General features: G+C 43.0%; 1 protein-coding gene across 1 annotated transcript in view; it reads left to right on the top strand.

The window, feature by feature from the left end:
- Positions 1-2,061: 2,061 nt before the first annotated feature.
- Positions 2,062-22,971, top strand: part of KEAP1 (kelch like ECH associated protein 1) — a 38,241-nt gene continuing 17,331 nt past the window's right edge. The window contains exon 1 of the mRNA XM_042449685.1: positions 2,062-2,330. The gene's annotated coding sequence lies outside the window, so the exon portion shown is untranslated. The remainder of the gene's footprint in view (positions 2,331-22,971) is intronic.

The following is a 22,971-nucleotide window of genomic DNA, read 5'->3' as shown; positions in this document are numbered from 1 at the left end:
TGCTTTCTGCAACCGGACCAGTTTGTCCCATATTGGCCTTTTTAGTCACCAACGCGCTTGTACAAAACGCGGGATGATTCCTTCCTGAATCTTCATTCGCAAAGCAAAGCCAGAGAGAAAGAGATGAGTATGCATACACTGAAGCCAAAACAGCTAATGTCTTAGGATTTATATTAATCAGATGCCTCATCGTGTCTCTCCAAGTAAATCAGATTCAAAGACCACAGTTTCAGCACAAAAAACAAAAACAGGGACAAGGAAGCTATAGTTCAGGGGTAGGCAACCGTTTTGAGCCGGGGGCTGGGTTGCTGTCCCTCAGACAACTGGGGGCCGAAGCCAAAAAATAAATAATTAAACAATTTTTTTAAAATTTAAATAAATAAATAAACCAGGACAAATGTAGGACAACATTTTCAAATGGTGGACGCTTTTTTTTTAAAAAGTGGAGGACACACAAAAAAATTTGCTGATTTTTTAAAAAATGTTAATATAAATGCATGTTTCTGAGGCGTCTATAGACGATTGCCCCCCTTGCCTCTGCGCGTGAGAGGCCAAAGGCCCCGGCAGCAATCGGCGGCAGGACCGGGCTGGGGCCGGTCCCAAGGCCTCACCGGGCCGCAGGTTGCCTACCCCTGCTATAGTTTTATAGAAGAGACTGGCCATAGCCCTGGTGACCTCAGTTAATGCATCAGGATTATTATAAGCCAAAATCTTCTGGCATGTTGGCAATGAAACAGGTGGTTTCAAAACACAGTTTGTATTTTGAGCCAGGTCTTTGAACAATGCTTGAACCGCCCATAAAACAGAGATAAATGAAAAATGTTCTTAAATGTCACACCATTCCCAAGTGGCTTCTCAGAGCCAATAAGTATAAGCAGGCTGGTATACAACAGAAGCCATTTTGAGCATGGCTAAGAAGCATGGATTTACATTTCCAGGAGTGTTTTGAGGTTTTGCTGGGTCATGTCCTCAATTTTTCTTGAATGTCCTCCCTTTTGAGCATGGCTAGGAAAGCCTGGATTTATATTTCTAGGAGTGTTTTGAGCTTGTATTGGATCATGTCCTCCCCCATTTTCCTCCATTGTGAGCACTGACTGAAAAGCATGGATTTACATTTCTGGGAGTGTTTTGAGCTTTTGTTGGGTCATGTCCTCCTCCATTTTTCCCCCTGGGTGTTCTCCATTTTGAGCATTGACTGAGAAGCATAGATTTATATTTCTAGGAGCGGTATTAACTTTTCTTGGGTCACATCCTCATATATTTTTCTTAAATGTCCTCCATTTTGAGTATTGACTGGGAAGCATGGATTTACATTTCTAGGAGCGTTTCGAGATTTTACTGGATCATGTCCTCCTCCATTTTGAGCATGGCTAAGAAGAATGAGTTTACATTTCTAGGAGTGCTATTAGCTTTTATTGGGTCATGTCCTCCTCCATTTTCCTTCCATATCCTCCATTCTGAACATAAACTAAGCCTGGATTTACATTTCTGGGAGTTTTTTGAGCTTCTGTTGGGCCAGGTCCTCAATTTTTGCTGAATGTCCTCCATTTGGAACATGGCTAAGCCTGGATTTACACATCTTGGAGTGCTATTAGCTTGATCACGTCCTCCTCCATTTTCTTTCCATATCCTCCACTCTGAGCATTAACTAAGCATGGATTTACATTCCTGGGAGTGTTTTGTGAGAGCTCCTATTGGGCCATGCTCTCCTCCATTTTGAGCAGTGACTGAGAAGCATAATACATTTACAGCCCTGGCTTGAGTGTTTTCAGCTTTTTTGTTTTTTACTGGGACTTGTTCCTGAGTGAAGAGAGCCTCCATTTTAGCCCTGCTCAAAAGGGAGGCCCTGGGCAGGAGGAGGAGGAGGCTGAACAAGGCAGGCCCTCTTGGAAAACAGGGGAGGGCCTGTGCTGTGGCCTTCCCTCTTTCCCTCCAAGCCCTGCCTCTTTCCCTCAGCCCTGCCCTCCTTGTCAGGGCCGCCATTATTTGCACATTGTTTGGCTTCCATGATGATGAGGGAGGGACTCTTATTGTGAAAGCGTGGCGGCCCTTTTCCTCCTCTCTCTTGCTTAGTCATGGTGACTTATGCTCCCATTTTCTCCTCCTCCTCCTTCCCTATCCCTCCTCCTCCTCCTCCTCCTCCATTATAGCAGCAGCAGGGACCTCAGCAGTGGCGGCTGCCTGCATTATTATGGAGGGGGAACAGTGGAGGAGCAAGAGGAGGAGGAGGAGGAGGAAGAAGACCCAGCTGGACAGAGGAAGAGGAGGAGGAGGAGGAAGGGAAAGGGTGGAAGAGGAAGGGAAGGGGCAGCAGCAGCAGCCCTCCAGGGGTGAGTGCCCTCCTTCCTTCCCTGTTGCTTTCTGTGCATGCTCAGAGGCACCCATGACAGCATGGAATCATAGACCACAAGGGTCAATCCAGTCCATCCTGCTTCCATTGGTTCTTCCCTTTCAGACCCTCTCTCAATTGGGGACCCCTATCTAGAAGGGTTGGGGTGTTGTTGTTGTGTGTGTTTGGTTGTGTTGGATTGAGTGGGAAAAGGTCTCTCTCTGCTTGGCCAGAGTGATTCCTGCTTCTCCTCCTCCTCCTCTTCTTTTGTTGTGTGACAGCTCAACAATCCAGGGATGTGTGGTTTGCTATGGGACTATGGGATTTATGGTTTGTTATGGCAGAGGGCTCACTCTCAGAAAGAAGGGCAGGTCTCCTCTTGAAAAAATCTTACCCCATGATAGGTTCACTTTAGGATTGCCATAATTTGGAAAATGATTTGAAGACACATAACAACAAGAACGCGGACTATAGATAGGACAGAGTCCATTGCTGACTGAAGATACACCCTCTAGTGTCTCTCACACATTACATTTGGAAATCACCTAGGGAAGCTTATACCATTATAAAAACCTGGGGCCCTGTCACCCTGCACAGTTATAGCACCACGAGTCCACTTTTAACTGCCAAGGCAGTTAAAACCCCTCTTAGGTTCATGGACTGGTAGTTTGGGGAGGCACTAGAACACTCTGGCTGGGAATTCTAAACACCCCTTTCTAAACTGCAAATCCCAGGATTTCATAGGATGTTTCCATAGAAGTTAAAGTGTGATGATAACACTGTGGCTGCTGACACACTGCAGAATTAATGCACTTTGACACTGCTTTAATTGCCATGGCGCCATCCAATGGGATTTATGATTTGTTATGGCACCAGAGCTCGCTCTCAGAGAGAAGGGCTAAATATCTTACAAAACTACAAATCCCAGGATTCCATAGCATTGAGCCACGACAGTGAAAACGGAGTAAGGCTGCATTAATTGCAGTATAGATGCAGCCTATAACTCTGCGGACTTCTTATTTTGTGCTGGGGTCCTAGGCTTGTGGGGAAAAGATCACGATGAAGTGGATTTTCCCCACAATCCCATAATGACATCAACACACACACACACACACGGTCCAAAACACTTTGCAGAAATAATCCAGATTGAGATTGCTTTAACTGCCCTGGCTCAGTGCTAGGGAATCCTGGGAATTTTAGTTTACTGTGGCACCAGAGCTCTCTGACAGGGAAGGCTGAATGTCTCACAAAACTATAGTTCCCCGTATGCCCTAGCATTCAACCAGGGCATTTAAAGCGGTCTCAAACTGCATTATTTCTGCAGTGTGGTTTGGAGAGTCCCTCTGTACAGCTGCTGGGCTGAGTCTTGAAAGAAAAGGTCATGCTTGCTTTTGCTTGTTTACAAGAATTTTTCATTGCTAGAGCACATGCTTTTCAATTTATTAGTGTTTTAAATATTATTTTGAACAGGTTTAGGCTGCTATTCCATACTCTTAAAAGGGCACACAGAAAGCAAGTGGAGGACTTGGAAGCAACAGTCAAATCCTAAACAGAATAAACAAAATGTGTACCAAAGAAATCAGTGACAATATTGACAGGCTTCCTCCAATTAACCCATTTTAATCCAGAGTCTGGATTAACCCAACCCTGACAGCCTGGTGCCCTCCAGATATGTGGAAATGCACTGCAGGTTGGGGGCGATGGGAGTTGTAATCTAATCAGTCTGGGTTGGTTAAGACTGTCTTAAGCTAACTGGCCAAAAGCCACGTTGAACTGGAGAGTCACAGCACTGGGTCTGAACAACAGCAGCCAAAGAATGTCCACTTTGTACCTCAGGGTAAAAATTCTTCTGCATCTAACTCCCATCTAGCTTAAACCTCCATGTTGTTTCCTTTGTGTGAGACTGTGAAGGAAGTGCTTCTTTATTATGTAAATAAGTGAGGTGAGCAACCACTTCTTTGTTGGGAGCAAAGAGCATTTATCATACTTTCATTTTCACTCCTTTGCAGCAACAAGCTAGAAACTTTTTTAAAAAGTAGGGATGGTTTTACATCAAAGCTTTGCTTTTTTCTAGTTGGCTCCAAATAGACTGATTAAATGATGTAGACTTAAGTCTACTTCTTCAGCTGCATAAATTGACTTTAGTGTATGAAAGCTCATGCTATCAACTTCTTTCTTTCAGATGGGTCCAAAATAATCCAGTTTGAGACCACTTTAACTGCCATGGCTCAAGGCTAGGGAATTCTGGGAACTATAGGTTTTTTTGTGACATTTAGCCTTCTCTGTCAGAGTTTAAGGGCAATTTAAGCAGTCTCAAACTGGATTATTTCTACAGTGTGCTTTGGACCTTAGGGCCCATTCACACTCAGAAATAATTTGGTGTGGAAACCGGGTTATTTCCATGATTTGCCACGATCGAATCTCTCCATTCCATTTATTTGCCACAATTGTGGCATTTTATCCTCGATTCTGTTCACATTGACAACTGGATAAAATGCCACAATCCTGGCGGGGGGGGGGGAGAGGAGGAAGGGAAGGAAGATCAGAGGTGGCAGGGGCTGAGGAAGAGGAGGAAGGACGAGATCAGAGGTGGCATGGGGAGAGAAGGACAGGAAGATCGGGATGCACCGGATGGGATCGACTTTTGAGTTCCCATTGGCAGCCCCTGCAAAAAACCCAGTTCTTTTGAAAGGAATCACAAGAAAACCCATTTCAAAAAAAAAAACCCGGGTTAAGGGCAATTTGCACCGTCCACCCCCATCCAAGACAGAAAATCCTGATGCAAGTGTGAACAACCCCCTAACTCAGGTCAGAAAATCCTGACTCAAGTGAGAACTACCCAATTTTAACCGGTTTGGAGCCCAGGTTAAAATGCAATGTAAACAGGCCCTTAGTCTCAAAGGTGCTACAAGATCTCTCTACATTCTGATGTTACAGATGAACACGGCTATATCTTTGAATTCTACCATGATTAACTAAAGGTATAGTTTGTTCTTTAATAGCTTTTCATTTACCTTATTAAAAGAAGAACAAGAAAGACATACTTCAAATGTCCCAATTTGGCAAGAACAGTCCAAATTAATTATCTGTCATCCCAGTTTTTCAGCTGCTTTAAAAATGCCTCAGTTTCTCTCCTCCGCCCCCCCCCCCCACTTTACTCCTTTGTTTTTGGCTTACTTCAGTTGTTCACACCTAGTTCAAAGCGCAAATGTAGTAGTTTGCACTTAGAGGAAGAGAAGGAGAAGTGACACAATCTTTCCCTTCCTGGTAGACTCAAGCAAAAACATACTACTGCAGCTTCTCCGTTTGTCTGTTCTTTCTCCTTAATAATGGCCACATGCATTTTACCTGTGAAAGGTTGGAGGTATGGAAACCTGATAGCCAGAATGTTGTGGTGGTTTAAGATTGTGCTGTGATGATAGAGACCAGGGTTCGTATCCGCACTTAGCCATGAAAACTCACTGGGTGATCTTGGGCAAGTCACACTCTTTCAGCCTTAGAGGAAGGCAAAGGCAAATCACTTTGAATAAATCTGGCCTAGAAAACTTATTATGCAAAGGAATTTTGTAGCACCTTTGAGACTAACTGAAAGAGGCTGGTAGTGCCGCGTAGACTTTCAGTTGTAACCTTCCTTTAATGCAATTTTAGAACACCCCCCCCCACAAGACAAATAAATACAAACTTGGCAATCACAATAAAGAGAGAAGGTATGTGTGTTGTCTTCTTTTTGTTACAACAGAACAAAGAGCCTTGCGGCACCTTAAGGACAACCGCCAGGCTCTTTCCTTCCACACAGCTTACATCTGTAGTGCAGAATTAATGCTGTTTGACACCACTTTAACTGCCACGGCTCAATGCTATGGAATTCTGTGAGTTGTAGTTGTGTGAGATATTTAGCCTTCTTTGTCAGAGAGCTCTAGAGCCACAGCAAACTACAAATCCCAGGATTCCATAGGATGGAGCCATGGTAGTTAAAGCAGTGTCGTAGACATGTTTAGAAGATGCATGAGGAAGTAGGCTCAAGTCTACAAAGGCTCATACTACCAGCTTCCTTCTTTCAAATAATCTTTGAATACTGATTTTGCAGACTAACATGGCTGTATTTTTGAATTTTAGAAAACTCACAATATATTCGTTTTAGGATCGCCATAAGTCAGAAACGACTTAAAGGCACACAACAACAGCATATGGTAACACAAAACTGTTTCTTGACAACTAAGAGCAACCTACCCAGCATCTTGAGTGTCATGTATTGTCTCTGTTGAGAGAAACTATGTGCTATATTGGAGATATCACCAGCTGTCTCCATGAAGTATACATTTGGTTTTATTTATTTGCTTAAAGGAGGATTACATTGGGAATGGCTTAGCCAGGGGAAAGTGGCAGAATTAGCATTTGAGAAACTCTCTTGGCCAGTAGGTATAGACTGGTGAGAGTTTGGGCAAACTTACATTTGTTGTTGTTAATTGCCTTCATGTCAATCCTGACTTATGACAACCCTGTAAATGAGATGTCTCCAAGACTCCCTGTCTTCCACTGCTCTGCTTAGATCCTGTAATTTCATGCCAGTGAACTCCTTAGTAGAGTCTATCCAGCTAGCATGCTGTCTTCCTCTCTTTGTTTTTCCCTCCACCTTTCTTAGCATTATTATCTTTTCCAATGAGTTGTTCCTTAGCATGATGTGGCGAAAGTACAACAGCTTCAGTTTAATCATCTTGGCTTCCAGGGATTTATTCAGGATTGATCTGCTCTAGGACCTATTTGTTTGTCTTTTTGGCTGTCCACAGTATCTTCAACAATCTTCTCCAGCACCATATCTCAAAAGAGTTGATTTTCTTACCTGCTTTCACAGCCATTCATGGTAACAGGGAATACAATGGCTTATACTATTCTAACTTTGTTCTATATCTGTATTCTTTAGGATCTTTTTTAGTTCTTTCATAGCTGCCCTTCCCATTCATACTCTTCTGCTGTTCTGATCAATGTTCGATCCAAGGTATGAGACACAGACATATTACAGTCAGTCTGAGGATGCTTTTAACTGTTTCTGGCAGATATTATACAGCAGAAGGTTCTAAATATCCTTATGCCGAAAGCCACAGTGTTCAGTTGGGAGTTCTGGATGCACAGCCCCATTGCCTCATCTCTTTGTAAGTGCGGCTGTTTTCTGCTTCTTCATCTGCCTGTTTAGGTGGGACAGGGAAAGCCCCAGGAAGTGGAAAGGCAGCTTTCCTGTGTCTGTTTGCATGAGCTGGGATTGCAACACATAGCAGCACCAACCACTTGTGGAGAAGAGGTAGTAATTGGCAAGGTTTCCTGGCATGTTTTTAAACAACTCTTGGTCTCTTGCTGCTGAATTTGCACAAACAAGCTGCCCAAGTTCAGACGGGTAGGATTTGCTTTTGACAGACACATTGACTCTGTAATCTGTGCACCCCCACTCCCTTCCACACTCAGATGTGGCAGAGGAATGGAGCTTTCTTGTTGCCTTTCTTTTCATAGGGGACCAGAACTAGGCACTTAAACCAAGAGATTCTCCACTCCTTAGATTTAGAAGGGGGGGAAACCCATGGTTTTAGAGGAGTGGCATACCAGTGAAATGGGGAAGGTGGCTATATACATTCTGAGCTGTGCTCATTGACTTGAGGACTGGAGGCTTTTAGCTTCACAGTGTAATTGAGGAATCCCCACTTTATTGCTTTGAAGAGTTTGATCCCTGTGCTCAGGGTTTCTCCATAAGAAACTGTTAAGTTGTGGAGCCTTCCAGACAGCCAATGCTGAATTCCAGTTCGCATAGATGTGTGGGGGAGAAGAATCCCCTTTCCGCATTAAGAAGGATGAAATCACTTATTCTGATGCCTATTGTTTGTGCACTGCGTTGTAGTGAAAAACCACAAATAAGATATGGTAGAAATAGTGCTAGAGAGCCAACGTAGCAGTTTTTTGCTTCTGTTTGAGTGTTGGACTATGACTCCAGAGACTAGTGTTTAATTCCCATCTTGGCCATGAAGACCACTGACCTTGAACAAATCACATACTCTCAGCCTCAGGGGAAGGCAATGGCAAACTTCCTCTGAACAAATCTTGCCAAGAAAACCCCATGATATGTTCATTTTAAGAGTCACCATAAGTTGGAAACGACCTGAAGGTACATAACAATAACAGGAATAGTGCTATATACATGTGTATCTCTCTTTCTCTCTTTTAGTTAATTTTATCTAGTGTCATAATATTGAGGCTTTCCTGTGTTTCCTCCATTGAATTCAAGGCAGTATCTGTAATTCCCCCTTTCCCTACATTTTTCTCATAACAACTCTGTGAAGGTGGTCAGGCAGAGAAAGAGAGAGAGAGAGAACAATTGGTCCAAGGTTACCAAAAGAGTTTTATAAAGACTGGAACCAAATTATCCCAAGTCCCAGTCCCGCTCTTGTAAGTGCTAGACCACACTGGGAAGTTCCATTTTCCTTCTGAACTTGAGAGGTGCATGTTAAATTAGGAAATTGATTTATCCAGGACTTGAACAAAAGGACTAGCTAGGAGCATATATCGTATGTGTTAGATCTGTATGGCTCCTGATTTTCTGCCCTTAACAGAGCCTGTAATCTACTTCAGGCGAGCTAACTGGTCTTGCGTATTTGCAAAACTAAAATGTTGCAATGTCATCATCATCATCATCTCCTTCTAGGGCTTCCATTTTAGAAATAAATTACATATTCATATAGAATTACTCCAGCTTGTCAACATCCTTTTTGAACTGTGGTGCCCAAAACTGGACACAGTATTCCAGGTGAGGCCTGACCAGAACAGAATAGAGTGGCACTATTATTTCCCTCGATCTAGACACTATACTTGTATTGACGCAACCTAGAATCACGTTGGCTTTTTTAGCTGCCACATCACACTGTTGACTCATGTTCAACTTGTGGTCTACTAGGACTCCTAGATCCCTTTCACATGTAGTCTTGTTAAGCCAGCTGTCCCCGTCCTATATCTATGCATTTCATTTTTTCTGCCTAAGTGCAGACTTACATTGTTAGTTTTGGCCCAGCTTTCTAATCTATTAAGATCATTTTGAATTTTGAACCTCTCTTCTCGAGTATTAGCTACTACTCCTAATTTGGTGTCATCTCCAAATTTGAATAGCACTGGGCCCAGGACAGAACCCTGTGGCACCCCACTGGTCACCTCTCTCCAAAATGAAGAGGAGCCATTGCTGAGCACCCTTTGGGTTTGGCTGTTCAACCAATCACAATTCCATTGAACGGTTGCATTTCCTAGCCCATATTTTACTAGCTTGTTTGCAAAAATATCATGGGAGGGGAGCTTGTCAGAGGCCTTACTGAAATCAAGATATGCTGTATCCATAGCATTTCCTTCATCTTCCAAGCTGGTAATTTTATCAGTAAGAGATCAGATTAGTCTGGCCTGACTTGTTTTTGAGAAACCCATGTTGACGTTTTGTGACAATGGCATTCCCTTCTAAATGTTCACAGACTCTCCGTTTAATGATCTGCTCTAGAATCTTTCCTGGTATTGATGTCAGGCTAACTGGATGGTAAATACTGGGAATATCTTTTTTCTCCTTTTTGAAGGTGGGGGACATTAGCCCTCCTCAAGTCTGCTGCCACTTCTCTCTCAGTCAACAACCAAAATGATTTTCTTTTTACTAGAACCAAAGCCCAAATGAGAAAAAGCTAGGAGAACGAATGAAAGTCTCCATGTCAGGTGATCTTCATTCAAGGTTACTAAAGGACTTTACAGATGTAATCTCTGAGCCAGATGATTTTTGAGAATTCCTAAAGAATAGGAGAGGCCCTAGCAGACTGGAGGAGGCCAAATGTTATCTTCGTTGTCAAAAAGGGAACAAAGAGGAACTCAGCAAATACTGACCAGAAAGGTTGAAGAGCAGATAATTAAACTATCTGCTTTAGTCGGGCTTCACGTGAAATATTGTGTCCAGTTCTAAGTATGATAATTGAAGAAAGATATCAAGCTGGAACATGCCCAGAGAAGGGCAACCAAGTAGGTAAAAGATCTGGAAATCAAGTTTTGAGGAATGGCTTAGCCAGGTGAGTGTTTAGGTAAGGGGAAGAGAAGACTGAAAGGTGACATGATAGCCATCTTTATATATTAGAAGGAATCTTTTATAGAAGATGGAGCAAGCTTGCTTCCTGTTCCTCCAGAGACTAGGAGATAAACCAATAGATTCAGATGGTAAGAAAAGGGATTCTGTCTACATATTATTTCAGGAAGACTGTTTGACTGCCTCAGAGGATGATGGGCTCTCCTTTTTTGAGGTCTTTAAGCAGAGGCTAGATGGCCATCTCTTGGGTTTGTTTAGCTGTGTATTCCTGCGTGGCAAGGCATTGGACTAGTTGGCCCTTGTGGTCCCTTCCAATCCTATCATTCTAACAGTTGAATCTGAACTTTGTTGTTGTTGCTGCTTCCCTTCCTGGTTCAATATGCCATCTGTGCAGGTAGTGCTGGAAGCCCAAAACGAACTCAGGATTTTTAGAGACCTCTATGGACAATAGAGTCCCAGGCTGAACAGGTGTATGAGAGAAACTATGATGGAGTCATACGACATTATTATGTGCACATAACCAGAATGGGAAAAGATTGAGCTGGGAAGTTGGTCTCCATTGCCAGGGCCAACTTTTGACATAAGCATAGTGGGGCCGTCACTGCAAGCTGGAGGTAGTGGGATGCAGAGGGGAGATATTTGTTTCATTCCCTGAACTCACTCACTGCCCTCAAGTGTAGTGGAGGACACTGTCATGGTCAGCGTTGATGTTAGTTTCAGCCATCATTCAAGTCAGCTTTTGTCTATGGAATGGTGTTGGGGGAAGCTATGCATATCTTATTCTTCTCATCAGTCAGCAAAATATCTTGGGCCAGTTCTATCCACTGAGTATTTCATTTGCTGCTAAAGAGCTGTGCCATGTGCTATATTTGTGTGTGTGTCCATGATGAACTCTATATGATCTGGTAAACTGCCAATAAAGTATTTCTAGTATTTTAGATATTATATTTTTTTAATTTTGAGGATTGTGCTGCCTTTTGTAAATGTAAAAGCTGATCCAAAAACAATTGTAAGGCACTGACCTGCAAGAATCACATTGAAAGAAAGGGACAAAATGGGGAAAACAGTGAGATGCCTAATGAAGTGAGTGGGCTAAACACTGAGGGCTAAGCATTTGTATCATCCTCAAGCAACTAGCCCACAGATTCCAAGCAAACTTTTATCCATATTTGGAGATAAAGGAGAACCTTAACATGCATCAATTTGCCAGACTTTTCAGAAATGTGTCATTTAAATTATATGGTTCAATTCAAAAGAGGAACAGTTATCACCAGAACATTAACCACACTGGCATTGATCTCAAAAGCAAACTGCTTATACTTTAAATCAATGGGGTTTGGGTTATGTTAACTTTTACATTCTTTGCAAACAGAATATTTGGAATGAGGAGAGTGAGCCCTAAATAGATTAGTATTTCAAATGGTGATGAAAAGATTTGGAACTCCTTGGGTAGATCTGCCCCCTCCCCAGGAGAATCACAAACGATCTTGTTTTCTGTTGAGATTTTGGATGGAGGAACATTGTCATTGGTTGTTCTCAGAGTATATTGGCCCAGGGTATTATACAGTGCGCCTGCGTTTACGTTGAAACCACACTGCAATACAATGAATGGGGTGTGTGCCGCCATGCCCGAGCCCCATTATATTCAATGGGGCTCGAGCATGCACGTTATTTGCCTTATGTGGGGGGGAGGGGGTTGGTTCCGGAACAGATCCCCTGAGTAAGGCAAGAAGAGTTCACTCTACATTGCTTTTCCTCTGGTGGTGATGTTGTCCAAATTGTTAGGGAATGTCAAGATGGAGGAGTCAGAGAGAATCCTTATAGTCTCCAGATGGCCTCTACAATCATGGGCGGGTTATAGACCGCCACTTTGAGGCGGTCTGCTGCCGCTGCCACTTGCTCCGTGCAGGAGCCGCAGCAGCCACACTGCGTGGCTCCCGCGCGGAGTAAAAAAGGAGCTCCAAAATGGAGCTCCTTCTTGCGGCGCCTCTATGACGTCGTGAGGCACCGCTGGCGCATTCGCGACGTCATAGGCGTCGCGACACGTTCGGACGCTATGCGTCCGATACGTAAAGATGGCGCCGGCCGTGTGGAACGGCCGGCGCCATATTGTACAGACAGAGTCCGTATTAGACCCAGGGGCGTCTAGAAGAGATGCCCCTTTTTTAAAATGGGACGTCCTGCGGATGTCCCAAGTGCCGGTCTGTAACTGGCCCAGGTTGTCCAAGATTGTCAGCATGCAGAGCCAAGAAAGTTGACCTCTACTTCCTTGGCTGGATCTGCTTCAGCAAAGAGTTCTCCTGTACCCCAACCTAGGCCGATTACAGTTACACAAGAAAAGTTGATATGGAAGGATATGAGGAGGAGGTCATCCAGACCACCTTGGTGGCCAGAAGATTTCCTACCATGTGTTTGTATGAATCATCTTGGAGGAATCTTTTTAGATTGCATTGGCATAAGGGGGCATGGCCACAAAAGGCTTCAGTGGCTTCAGTTTTGGCCTTTTTGCTGACAGGAAGGGGCGTAGCATGAATGACATGTATCAACCCTAAGTTCTTTCTTGAAAGGTAAGTGAGGTAAGTCACTCTCTTCTCATCCACATGTTCAGATTTTTTTTTAAAGGGGGTGGCCCAGTTCTTTCCTAACATTGTCTACCGTGTTCCCTGTGGAACTTTAATGTGGTTTACAGGCCTTGTTGAGGCCTCCTTTTGAACCCTTAAGATCAATGAACTTGAAATTCCTTACTTTGAAGGTTTTGTTCCCAGGAGCCACTACTTTATCTCACAGAGTCTCTGAGTTAAGGATGCTGTTGGTTAGGAAGGAGTTATGTTTCAATTCAGTGGTTCTTAGTTTGGAGCCTTCCTTTGCAAAAGTACATTCTACATTCCAGTGGTCGCAGGAGATGGTTCTGTCTTTGTTTAGTCAAGATCTCCACAGAAGAAAGAGTGTCACAGATTGAATGTGCATAGGGCTTTTATCTAACGTTTTTCTAGAGAGAACCAAGGTGTTGTCAGGGATGATGGGAGTTGTAGCTCTTCACCTCTGGCTCTAACTCACCACCTTGTTATGCACCGGCGCTGACCAGTTTTGGCCAGTGGTTAAAGCTTTGCTTTAAAAGCAGCAGAGTTACAGAGAATAGGCTGAAGACCCTGACAAACTCTCCAAGCCTTCTCACTCGTGCTCCACAGAAGTCTTCACACTTCTCCAGGTTCCTGCTGGCTCTTGTATCTTCACCCAAGACACCAGACAACTCAGTAGTCTTATATAAAAGATCTACTTTATTCTACTATATACAATACTCCACAACTATCCAACAACTACCCACTCTATTCCACACTACTCCACAAAATACATTGGGAATCATAGCAATTATTATAGCCACAGTAAAACACTACCCACTCTGTCAGTTTCCACCCAGTGGGCGTGTACATCCATTTTGATTGGTTCTCATAGTTCAACCCATAATTAATGATTTCATCACCTCACCTTGTCCACTTAATGATTCTCAGGTGTTTTCAATTATACACTCTGCATTTCTGACCTTGGCATTTAGGACTTGCTAATTACATTAGCTTTCACACCTGTGTGGCTTCTTAATTGCTTTTGCTTAGTCATAGTGACTCTCACATACATGTTTTATTTCTATCACTGTATATCCCATGTTGCATTTTCCTTAACAGGTGTTACATAAATCTGAGTGTTTGTCTCCTTTCAAGAGGCAAGGAAGGGTCATTGGGTTTCTGCCTCTGCACTGTCACCCTGGTTGCGACAGTGTATTGAATAGGCTTATTTACACAGTTCCAAACCAGTTCCAGAGGGAATTCAGGTGCATTCCACTTGTAGGGCTGCCACTTGTCCAGCCCGTTCCTTTTTCAGCTTCCTTATTGGAGTTTTCTGGAACAGCCACCTGGACTTCTCCATCTTCCTTTGTCAGAAATTATAAGATTAACAAATTTGCTTCAGCAAAGGTATCCTTTGGCAGGCATATTTGCAGCAGGTGGTATCTTTGTAGTAAGTTATTGTCCACCCTGTGTATGGTGACAGCTTGTGTAAGTCTTAGCTGCAGTGAAGCCCTTCCATACTGAAGGAAAACAGAATATTGGTACAGCGGGCCCTTCCCTTATGCGGGGAATCAGTTCCGGATCCCCCCATTTAAGGAGAAATCTGCGTATGCTCATGCCCCATTGCAACAATGGGGCACATGCTCAAGGTGCAGGGCAGCGTGTGTGCCACGGTTGCACAAATCATTTCTTTCATTATTGCACAGCTTCAGTGTATGCTCAAAGCTGCGTATAGTGCACCCGCGTATGGCGCGGGTGCACTGTACTCAACCTTGAAGGTTTCTTTTCAGCACTTGTAGTGTTACCCAAATAATAGGTGGGGGAAACGGGGGGTTCCCACCAGCTGTCAATTATACTACAAATGTTGAGGGAAATTAGCTTTGTGAGAGGCTTGGGTAACGTTTGGACTATGGGCACCAATATATACCAGTACTAACTGGGAGGACTACAGGTTCTGGGTGAATTGAGAAGGTTTTATTTAGAGAATATGCAGAGTACAATCACACATACAAGATAGTAATCCAAACAGACAGAGCATACAGAGCTAACCAAAATGGAAACACAGGCCTGTTACAGACAGCCAAAATAAAGCTGCTTCGAGTCACAGTGGAGGTATGGTGTTTCAATGATGCATGTGTCCTAAGAGTCCGGAAGTCGCACCAAAGCCATGCTCCAGCCCTAAGGACAGGAGCGTGGCTTTGGTGTGCTTTCTGGACTCTTAGGACGCATGTATCATTGAAACACCCATTACCTCAACTGGACTGAAGCAGCTTTATTTGGCTGTCTTGTAACAGGGCCACAGAAAGAGCATCGCAGCATTTTTAGGGTTGTAGTGGGGTTATAATTACCTCTTCTAGATGTGTGGAGAGACTGAGAGGTCTGAGGTGACACAGAGGCTACACAGAGTGCGGCATGTATGAGGCAGGGCTATGTGTATCACAGTTAGATTTTGAAATATATTTACACCTTAAAACTATCCCTGGGTGATGGGCCAGGAAACAGGCTGAATGACTTGTCCCCGGATTGTCATGGGATTCCAGACTTGTTGATGGTTTTAACAAAAGCAGTGATTGGATCGGATATCCCTGAGATGGTGGAGAGATTTGGCTGGAAAATAACAGGGCTAGGCAGAGAGAATTGGTTTACTGCTTTGGGTGTGAAGGATCCTTTGGCTCAGATTTCGAGAGAAATGCAGACTATTGGGGGAAGAAAGAAGCACATTCAGTTTGGTCGTTTTTTTTACCTGGATATAGACATGCTAGGGGAAACAATCCTTTTTTCCTAGTAACATGACCTAGTGCTCCTGGAGGTCATCAGTCTCTCAAAAACATGCTATCTAAAAATATGAGATTCAAAACATGAAGACCCAAAATACAGTGCAGGGTATGCAAGGGTGCATAAACAGTGGGGAGTGATTTCTTCGCGCCCTAGTGTAAATTTGTCTGGTTCTTTGCCACAGGTGACATACTTTTTTCTGTCTTGGCTTTCTCATTCCATACTGGGAGAGTGGGACTGGCTCTCCCTTTGGGGTGGTGGGTTTTGACTTAGTATTTTCCTGTCTGTGAAGTGTGAGGGAGGTGACAGACCTAGCTTGAGGAATCCTTCCCCACAACTGCTCAGAAGCATACAGTGATACCAGTGTTCTCTTTTGTTTAGAAATGTGAATTCCTTTCACGTCCCTTCTCTGTACTAGATGGCTTAGTTACTAGAGGTGGCAAAGTTTTGATTCCATCCAGTTGACCCTCCATATCAACTGATTCTTTATCCACAGATTCATCATCCACAGTTTGAAAATGTTTTTAAAAACACTGAATTCCATAAAGCAAACCTTGAATTTGCCATTTATTAAAGGACACTATTTCACTACCCCATGTATTAAGGGACTTTAGCATCCATGAATTTTTGCACCATGAGGAGGTGGTCCTGGAACCGAACCCCAGCTGATACAGAGCCCATGTAATTTCCTTTTTAGGTGTACTTCACAGAATGGGACAAGCTATCCAATAACCTGATAGATGCTACCGCTTTTCATTATATACTATATATATATAAACACACACACACACATACATACCCATAACTTTACCGCATGTTGCGCACTCTCCCTTCTTGGCTCCAGATAGTAGGTCTTTATTTGCTTTTTGATCTAGGACACAGAGTTCCACTTTAGGCCTCGTGGATGAAGGCCATGTGTTTGCTTCTCTCCCAGTGTAAGAGGGCCTTTAGATGGGCTAGCTAGAATCAGGGTGACCAGATGTCTTCTTTCCAAAATATGTCCTTTATTTCATCCGTCTGTCTGAAAGGAATGCTGAAGTGTCCTCCATTTTTATCATGTTTGACACCTGGTGCGGATCATTTCTTAGCACCCAACAAAAGAAAAAAACAGGGATGGGAAGGGACAATTTTAACAAAGATAAATTTGTCAGAAAAATTTAGCTGTGTACATAATAAAATCCAGTATATGTAATAAACAGTCGGACCTCCACATTTGCAACTTTGATATTTGAAGATTTGATTAATATGTTCTCTGTAGAGATCTCTAGGTCCTCCAGCATGATTGGAATTTGGAAGTTGACCATAAAGTCATGCTGGAGGACCAAGGGATTCCTTGAACGAATACTTCTCTAGATATTTGCAGGTCCTTCGCAACATCTCTGTGGTCAACTTCCACCAGAATTGTGCTGAAGAACCTAGAGATTACTAGAGAGGTCTCTTCTGAGGTGTGTGTGTGTGTGTGTAGAGAAATTTTTCCACTTTTTGCAGTTTTTCCACTTTCACAGAAGTCCTGTGCCCCTAATTCCAGTGAATGAGAAGGGCCCATTGTAGATGTAAATGCTGTCCTCCACATTTACAGCTTTGACTTTTGCGGATTTGATTCTTTGCGGTTTTGATTAATATGATCTCTCTAGGAATCTCTTAAGTCCTCCATCACAACCTTGCCAGAAGGTGACCATAGAATTTTGCTGGAGAACCTAGAAGTTCCTAGAGATAACACTTTTCTAGGCATTTGTAGATCCTCCAGCATGAGTCTATGGTCAACCTCTGGCAGAGGTTGACCATAGAGTTGCATTGGAGGACCTGGAGATTTCTAGAGAGCTGTTCTCTCAGGTAAAAAAGAATAGTGTGTTTTTTATTTGCGTTTTTTCCACATTCATGGGGTCCTTCACCCCTAATCCCAGCAAATGTGGAGGGAGCACTGTACACCATATGAAATGAATTTATATTTATATGAGAGTTTTTAGCTTTTATTGTCGAATTCCCTATATTTTGTGGTTCCTTCTCCTTTATGATTAGGACATCTGGTCACCCTGGTAGAGTGCTCTTGGGTGGTGTGAGGTGGCAGAGTAGTTTCAGGAAATGAATACTATCAATGAATCAGCATTTTGTCTGTGGAAAACTGGGGCAGTGGATGAGTTGAACTGCAGCTGTTTGAGAGAAGTGAGGAAAGACAGAGGCCTGTGAGGCAAAGGCAGTTTAATCACCTGGGCTCAAGGACGGGTCACATCGATCCTGTTCCCTGTCCCTTGCCAAATGGCAATGTTGTTCAAAGGGCAGGAGATGGGTGTTACTGGGAAACTTTACTGGAACATCAGTGTCCCTCATCTCCTGATTCAGTGTCTTCTTGTGTCTAGTAGGCTGAGCCAAGAAGTCGCTTGAGAGATTGGAACATGATGACTTTTGCATAAGGTTATTGCCCTTGATTTGAACTGTGCACCCGTAACCCATTCACGGTTGCATGTAGCAAGGGAGGATTATTCTGTCTGAAGGTGATACAAAGTGATGACTCAGATGGACAGAATTATTATCGTGCTTTTATTTGGCTTTGACTACCATGGCCACATCTTATGGAATCCAGGGATTTGTACAGGTAATTTGTTCAGAAGCACCAGAGGAGCTCCCTGGTTGAGGGTTCTAAGTGCCTTTCTCTAAGCTATATATCCCAGGATTCCATGGTATGTTGCCATTGCGGTTGAAAAGGAATTCTAGTTCTATAATTGTGTAGCATGATTGGATTCCAAGCCTGGACAAACTCTGGGCCTGTTGCATCAGTCCTCTTGTTCTGTTTTTGGTGTGTTTGTATTTTATTTTTACTAGAAACCCCAGATTTTCCCAACCAGAGCCATCTGTCTTGTGAGCAGAATAGAGATGTTCAGCTAGTTGCATTGGGGCTTATATTTCTTCTACCCTCATCTGAATATGGTTTCAGCTGCATCCACATTTAGTTTGACATCACTTTAACTGCTATGGAATTCTGGATGTTGTAGTTTTGTGAGACATTTATCTTTCTGTGTCAGAGAGCTCTGGTGCCACAACAAATGACAATTCCCATAATTCCATAGCATTGAGCCATGGCAGTTAAAGTGGTGTCAAACTGCATTATTTCTGCAATACGGATACAGGAGATTACTTCACCATGTTGCTAGCCCATTGGCAATTTAAAATAAATGAAACCGCTACTTTAGCATTGCAGTTGTGCTTTAGATCTCACTTTACGTTTGAAAACCAGGATGTATGTGCTGTAAGAACGGGATGAAGTTGTGCATTAGATCTGTCAAGACGGATCTCTTCCGGCAGGCCTTTCCTGAATACTAAATCCAGTCACACACTGAACACGACTTCCTCTTTGAACATTCTGTACCCAATCGCATGGTGTCTATTTTAATTGGATAATTTAATTGGATTATTTTTAATGTTTAATTGTTTAATTCTTGTTTTAGAGGGGAGAGAGAGAAATTAGGATATTGAGTTTTTGTATGAAGTTTTAATCTGTAAGCCGCCCCGATTGTCCTGGACGGAGGGGCGATTTATTTAAGTGGTTACATTCTTGAGATCACACCTTTTTTTAAGATGCACATGCATAATTGAAACACGATTACATATCACATATGTTCATTGCAGCACTGAAATTACAACACTTCCAGAAAACACTAGGAGGGGAGAGAGTGGTGAAGTCTCTCTCTCACGCACACGCACAGGAAACATTGCACTTGCAAAATCACACAAAGACAGCATGTCTGGTGATTGCATTGGTTGCTGGACGTGGTAGTATCACTTAATTTTGATCGTTCATGGGTTCTATCTGTGAATGAAAAGTGGTAGTTTTAATGCAGGATAATAGCAGATTGCACACTGCGTCATGCAGTTAGTACTGCTGCTGAATCGGAACTATGCCAATTGGTTTAGCCTCAGGCCATTTTTGTAACTTGGTAGCTACTCCTAATAGCAGAAGGAAGGTGCCATAATGTACAAGATACATCTGCCAATAATGTAAAAATCCTTGATCAAAATAAAATATTCCCTTTAAAGATATCTTCTTTCCCACAGTCTCTTTACCTGCCATTGCTTGGTGTGCACATGTGTATGTGTGTAAGATTCTCATCTTCCATAAGAGGGAGAGACTAAGTCTGCAGAGTCAGAGTTGGAGAAAAGTGCAAGTTAAACCCTTCAGCCTGGTGTAGTAGTTTAAGAACTAGACTGCAGCTCTGGAGAGCAGGGTTCAATTCCTGGCTAGGTAATCTTGGGCAAGTCACACCCTCTGAGCCTCAGGGGAAGTCAATGGCAAAGCCCCTCTGAAGAAATCTTTCCAAGATAACCCCGTGATAGGGTCTTAGGGTCACCATACATCAGAAACTATTTGAAGGCACATAACAACAACAAACCCCTCAGTAACTGCCAAAGAGTGAGTGCTTCTCAGCACGTTCTGAATGTGATCATGTTTAAAGCTAGTGGAGCATCATGTTTTGCCAGCATGCTAACACAAAGGTCTTAGTCTGGGAAAGGAGAGATGCAGGAAGGCAGTGACTACCAGTCAGATAACAGCATGGATGGAGCGTCTTGAGTGTCTCCTGTTGTGCTGTAGGTCAGTATGGGAGGCTTGAGCTGTAAAATGTTCTAGGCATGATTTATCATGGCCTTTTCTAAGCCCAGCTTTTTCCGGGTTTAATTTTTGTAGGCTTGATTTCCTAAAGATGAATCATCATGGCTTCCATAGAAGCCTAGGACCTTCAAAGTTCAAATCAAAGGTGATGGGCTAAGGACATGGAGTGATTGAGGAAGCTTATATAAGGGTGGGCAATTGCATGGGGACAAGGGACCATTCCCCTACTCCTGCAAAGCCCCCACCACATGGATTTTGCATGCATGCAAAATTCAATATGCCATAATAAAAGTATGCAAAATTTAGCCCTCCAAATATTGTTGGACTTCTGTTTTCAAGCATTCCTCATTATTTGAGTGACTAGGGCTGATGGGAGGTGCAGTCCAGTAGTATATTGGAGAGTCTTCTTTTGTCTGCTGTACACTAGGCATGGTTCTGGTTGTTCCTTTCCCATTAAAGTGCCTGTGACACTTTCCCTATTCTTTTCTGAATTTCCAAGAGACTTAGTTTCAAATTCAAATTCTTAGACACCTGCATTCAACCCCAGGGAAATCTATCTGCCTGAGTTGGTTTTAGAGTCACTTTTGCAGTGACGTCTGTTCCATGCAGGAAAGACTTGTCAGTAGGAAAAGATGTGTGTAGGTTACAAAGAAGAAACTGAGGGAATTAAGGGCCTGAACAGACAGGCCAAAATAAAGCTGCTTCAGGTCACTTTGGAGGTATACTGTTTAAATGATGTGTGCTTCCTGAGAAGCCGGAAGCTGTGCCAAAGCCACGCTCCAGTCCTAAAGTCTGGAGTGCAGCTTTGGCACAGCTTCTGTCCTCCTAAGATGCATGTGTCATTTAAACAGCATACCTCCAAAGTGACCTGAAGCAGCTTTATTTTGGCCTGTCTGTTCAGGCCCTGAGTCTCTCCTTCCATCACTGAGCTGAGTCAAATGTTTTGGTCTATCTAACTAGCTCCCCACCCCTTCTATGATCAAAACAGCATTTTCCCTGAATGAATCTCAGCTTCTGGCTGTTCTTAACCTATGTGGATTATGGGAAAACTTTACTAAGTGGGCATTGCCATTCCCTCTGAAGGAATGGATCAATTAAAGGAGATCTTTTTAATTAATCCATTAATTGATCCATTTAATTGATAGCTATTGCTGTCTTTTTGTGTATGTCTGGTAGCCTTTTCAGTTATAGCAGTCTGATTCCACTGCACTATGATTTAACTAACTGCCATGGTAACAACAGATTTTACTGCACTACACTGTTAAAGCGCTATTATTCCACTTTTATCTATACAGCTGCCTCCAGTGGAATCCTGGGATTTGCAGTTTAGGGAGCGGCATTTAATATTCTTAGCCAGAAAGCTGTTAGGCTTTCTGCAAATCCCAGAATGCCTCAGGAGGCAGCCATACCAGTAAAATTGAAATAATAGCGCTATAACAGTGCAGTGAGATATTTTTAATCCTGTGGATTCCTGGGATTGACAGCTGAGGGAGGGGTGTTAATGATTCACAACCTGAGAACTCCTCCGGTGCCTCTGACCAAACTACAAACCCCAGGATTCCATGGGATGGAGCCATGGTAGTTAGAGTGGGATCATAGTGCTATAATTGTGTATTGTGAAAGGGTATCTGGAGCAACTACATAGATGAAACTGCCACCCCTTCAAGCATGATACAGACTATGATCCTTGTTAAGAATTAGTTGCTTTCCAGGGATGATGAAGTTTGTCTCATGTAGTCACTTCCTGTACATCCATTTTGTATGCAGGGTATCTGCCTTTAAGAGGGGACTGTTGATATTTGTAGAGGTTTGGGCAGTTTCTGTAGTGAATATTTTGCTTCTGAGGTGGCTCCTGGATTGCAGCTATGAGGTTGTGATGCCACTCAGTTATTAGCCCCACCATTAGACAGAGAGAGATTCTGCTCTGCTTCAGGCAGCATAGTGTTGGTATCATAAAGAGTCAGTACATTGTTAATTGTTCTGTTTGTTCAAAGACAAAGCCATGTTAGTCTGGAAAATCGCTATGCAAAGGGATCTTGCTGCACCTTTGAGACTAACTGAAAGAGAGAAGTTGGTAGCATGAGCTTTCATAGACTTTCTCAGATGCATTTAGTGGAGTGGAAAGCCAGAGACAGACCTATATAAGCAGTGTGTGTATGAGAATGTCCATATAAATGCAAAACTTTGTGGGTGAGGAGATGAGATAACAGGTTCAGTTTTAACTATGGCCATTGAGGGAATAGGTAAGGATGTTGCCTCAAGTGAGGGTTAGTAGATAATAATATGAATGAGTATTGAAATGTAGTGTACTGGCCAAGAGAGCCCCTGTAAGACTGGGGGATTAGCTAGTGTTATAATGTGCATAGTGTGCCAGGAAACCATTGTCTTGGACCAACCCACTCCTAATGCACTGCAGTTTTTTGATATACAGCGGATCCATATTATCCGCTGGGGTTTGGTTCCAGGCTATCCCGTGGATAACAAAGTCTGCGGATGATTTAAGTCCCATTAAATATAATGGCATAACAAAATGGTATCCCTTATATAAAGTGAAAAATCAAGATTTGCTATTTGGAATTTATACTTTTTTTGAATCTTTTTAAGTCATGGATGCTTGAAT

Source organism: Sceloporus undulatus, chromosome 2 (genome assembly GCF_019175285.1).
Source record: "Sceloporus undulatus isolate JIND9_A2432 ecotype Alabama chromosome 2, SceUnd_v1.1, whole genome shotgun sequence".
Taxonomy (NCBI): Eukaryota; Metazoa; Chordata; class Lepidosauria; order Squamata; family Phrynosomatidae; genus Sceloporus; species Sceloporus undulatus.
The sequence above is the reverse complement of the archived record's forward strand: the minus strand, read 5'-3'. Positions and strand labels throughout refer to the sequence as shown.